We start from the raw sequence: 4,099 nt of genomic DNA, 5'->3' as shown, positions 1-4,099 counted from the left end.
CATAAGGACTGCTGGAATTAAGGGGGGTCATTAGTAACTTTCACAGTCCCCCCTTCGGGCCTGACAAATTCAAAAATTGTCAGGCCCGTTACGCAATTTGCGATCAAGCTGGAGGGACAGATACTGGGTTTTCTTATGGACAGCAGAGCTTTTGATCATAGCATTACACAGGCATTTGGCACATTATATCATTATCCAGATAACACATAGAAAGAAAAGAAAGAAAAGAATCCATATAATACATATGTGTCTTATTTATGGGGCCTAATGGGAGGAATGAGGGAAACCACTGCCCTTGATAACAAATGCCTGTTGGTCTCACAGTCATGGCCATGTGCAGGAGACAATGGGGTTTTTGGGCATTCTCAGGGGTATTTAAAGGGTAAAAGGTTCCATTTCTGACCTCAAACCGAAGGGTTTGATCACAGGCCTCCAGAGGAAGGTAGGCCACTTCCCTCCCACTTCCTTCAGCATTTTCCAAACAAAGGGGCATGTTATACCCAATCCCAAGAACTTCAAAAAGAGGGACCCCCTTAGCTGCCCAGTAATAATGCCAAACTTCAAACCTTCTCCCATATTTGTCATATTGATATTCCCCAATCCATGCCCATTCAGTTTTCCGTTCTACCTGTAAGGAGAGTACTTCAGAAAGATTTGCAGGTACAGCCCACAATCCTATTCCTTCCTCAGAGCGGGTTTTGTGACACAGCCAACAATCAGATAAGTGTCCCAACGTGGCTATTCACTGAAGAGGTTTAGTGGCTGGGTGTGGGTTAGCTTGTACAAGGGGCAAACCCAAAAGCAATAGCCACTGCAGCACCGTCTGAGAACCCATAGTTATAAAGTCTCAGGATTTTGTCTGCCGGAACAGAAGCTTTAGTCCCTCAAGAGGTTCAGCTTTCCAGGTATCGTCTGTTTCTGGCTCTTCCGGGTCGCGGTGGGAAGAGCTGGCGGTGCTCCCTCGAGGTCCGAAGTCGTCTGCTTCTGGCCCCGTCCTAGGGGCTAGCTTGACTCGGGTGTGGTGTATCCAAGTGTCTCGCTCTCTCACTCGAATAGCAGTGTGAGAGGTAAGAAGGACTTGGAAAGGGCCCGCCCACCGGGGTTGGAGAGGCTCGTGTTTCCACTCTTTCACATAGACCCAGTCTCCTGGAGCGATCCGGTGGGCAGGAACATCAGCGAGTAGGGACTGAAATTGAATTGGTAAGCGTGGCCCCAGCTGTCCTTATCTAGAGGAATACTAAAAAAAAGCATTACACAAGTCTATTACTGAATAACAAGCAGTACCTGCTGGAATGGCAGTCAGGATTGTGTGAGGGTTTGGTACCACATTGTGTCTAGTTTGAACAACCTTATTTACTGCACGTAAGTCCTGGACAAATCGGTATACCGGTTTTCCCTCTGAGTCCATGTCAGGTTTTTTTTTACTGGCAGAATGGGAGTATTGAAAGGAGACTTGGTGTGAACCAGCACTCCCAACCGCAGGAATGTGGTGATAAGACTCCGGAGGCCAAGCAGAGCTTCCTGGGGGATGGGATACTGACGAATCCGAGGAATTTCAATGCCTGGCTTCAGGGTTATACGCACTGGCTCTGTCTGGAGAGTCCCCAAGTCTGCCCTTGAAGTGCCCCACAGGGAGATGTTTACCTCCTGTCTGAGTCGCTCGGGTAAGATTGGGTCCGCAGGCAGGATCGGGTCCTTTGAAACTTGGGTTAGAACAGCACACAGCTGGGGAAGTTGGGTCTGAGGCAACCGAAGAATGATTTTGTCATCTGAAAAGAAAATCTGAGCACGTAGTTTACACAACAGATCTCTGCCTAAGAGATTAACTGGGGAATCCGGGGCTAGCAGAAAGGCATGGGAGGCGGAGACACCAGAGATTTCTACAGCAGCCTCCTGTAATACAGAACAGTCAAATGGCTTCCCGCCTATACCCATTACCGGAATGCTCTTATCTGTAAGGCTTCCTCTCTCCGGCTTGGCAGTAACAGTAGAAAGTGCAGCCCCTGAATCCAAAAGACAAAAATAGGTGGTTCCTCCCAATGTTAGGCGAACCTGGGGGTCTGTGGAGGAACAAACATAAGTGGTAAAATCATTTGAATAGGTGACAAGAGGACCCCCTGGTTTCCGTCATTCCTCATTAGCAACAGCGTCTGTTCTTGTCACAGCCATCTGTTGTTGAGGTCGGTCTGGGCGACGGGGTTGTCGTCCGGTAGGTCGGTTCGGACACTCTCTCTTCCAGTGGCCAAGCTGCTTACAGTAGTTACATATGTCATTGGCATGTCTCGGGGTCCCCCCATAATCTGATTTTGGTTGCCACCTGGGGGGTCCCTGCCGCCCTCCCTGTTGTTCATTTCCAGTGTTTACAAGGGCTGCTAGCATCCTCACCTGTTTGGTCTCTTGAACTTTTTCCCTTGTATGATATACTCAGGTGGCCACGCTTACCAGTTCCTCCAGGGATTTTCCTTCAGCACCCTCGAGCTGCTGCAACCGCTTCTTGATGTCCGGGGCTGACTGGGAAATAAAAATAAGCCTGACCGTGGACTGTGTGTCCATGGCCTTGGGATCTATATTAGTATGGATACAAAATGCTTTACAAAGTCTCTCATAAAAGCCAGAAGGGTGTTCTTCTTTCCCTTGCACAGTATTATGAACCTTTGTCCAATCTAAAGTTCTTTCTCCCGCCTGTTTTATGCCTGTCAAAATATAGTCTAGGAATTTCTTCAGATCTGCTTGTTGGGTCAAATCATTCGGGTTCCAATGGGGCGGATTGGCGAGCCTTATAAAATTGCGACCGTCGTTGGCAGCCTCTGCAGCCTCCCGGGCCCCCCTCAGTACCCGCTCTTTCTCTTCCGTGCGCAACAAGCAATCTAAAAGTTGGCCCACGTCTTGCCAATCAGGATTATGAGACTGGAAAATGGCACGGAATCGCCTGTGAACGACGTCCGGGTCGTCCCTAAGGCGAGGTGTAGTGGTTTGCCAGTTCATAAGGTCAGCAGTGGTAAAGGGGACATGAACATAACGGTCTACAACATTCCCATCCGTTGTAGGGACTGGGATGGTCCGGAGGGGTGCTTGGATAATTACCTCGTCCCCATAAAGTGCCCCCTTCCTTGTATGGGACGGGCTAAGGCTGGGAACAGACAGGGAGGTAGTGTACCCACTGCTGGTGGCTCCACTAGCTGATTCGCTTGAATAATCAGCCTCACGAGGGGCAGAAGCTTTCGGGAATAGGGGGGCTTGAATCTGTACCTTCTTCATGCGACGATGGGCCTCATCGTCCCACAAAAACCAATAGTCCATTTGCCCCGGTGCTTGGTTTTCCAATGTCAGGCGTAAGGGGGTTAAATGGGTAGGAATATCAAAGGAGCCATACTCGGGCCATGCAGTCCCCAGGGCTGGCCAATCCTGGATGCAAAGTTGTAAAAAACGCTTCCTTGACATCCCTTTTTGAACACCGGGTAAGGGCCATTTACTTAACATATAATCCAAAGGACTGTCCTTTGAGGGTTTTACCAGAGACCCACCCATCTGCCTGCTGACACTCTAACAGAGAATTACACAGAGAACAAAGGGAATTATGGCCTAATCGGAGACCCACCTATCTGCCTGCTGACACTCTAACAGAGAATTACACAGAGAACAGAAGGAATTATGGTCTAATAGGATCCTATTACAGGAATTTCTACTAATACTGACCGCTACAGGGGACGGGACAGAAGGACCCCAATTCAACCTCAGAGCTTCATCGCACGCGATGGCTTCCACTCTGAGGAATTACGAATGAGAGGCTCAGTTCCGTTCACACACCTAACGCCCAATGTATAAGACAGAAATTCATTAACCGGTTAACCAAAACCAAAACCAAACCAAACCAGAACCAGATAGTGTCTCCTTATCCTATTAGGACTCACCTTATCGGAGCACAAACCCCAGGGGCTGCGGTGAAGCAGAGAAAAGGGGCGAAACACCCCGTTGGCGCCGTTCCCAGTTCGCCGCAGCCGTCCGGAGTCCAATGTCCGAGCTAGGAGAGTCCCATCTGGGTCGCCAGAAACTGTTACCGAAATATCGGGTCCACCTAGCTGAGAGCCAATAACAGCCA

At 49.4% G+C, this 4,099-nt stretch overlaps 1 long non-coding RNA gene across 1 annotated transcript; it reads right to left on the bottom strand.

Moving 5' to 3' along the window:
- Nucleotides 1-581: 581 nt before the first annotated feature.
- On the bottom strand, nucleotides 582-2,411 carry LOC113405487. The gene is made up of 2 exons (XR_003369498.1): nucleotides 1,645-2,411; nucleotides 582-1,237 (listed from the first exon to the last, which is right to left on the bottom strand). It is a non-coding gene; the product is annotated as an uncharacterized LOC113405487 (long non-coding RNA).
- Nucleotides 2,412-4,099: the final 1,688 nt, after the last annotated feature.

Source organism: Terrapene carolina, unplaced genomic scaffold, assembly GCF_002925995.2.
Source record: "Terrapene carolina triunguis isolate 2854851 unplaced genomic scaffold, T_m_triunguis-2.0 Scaffold39510, whole genome shotgun sequence".
In the NCBI taxonomy this organism is placed as follows: Eukaryota; Metazoa; Chordata; order Testudines; family Emydidae; genus Terrapene; species Terrapene triunguis.
This window is presented reverse-complemented; position numbering and strand designations above follow the sequence as displayed.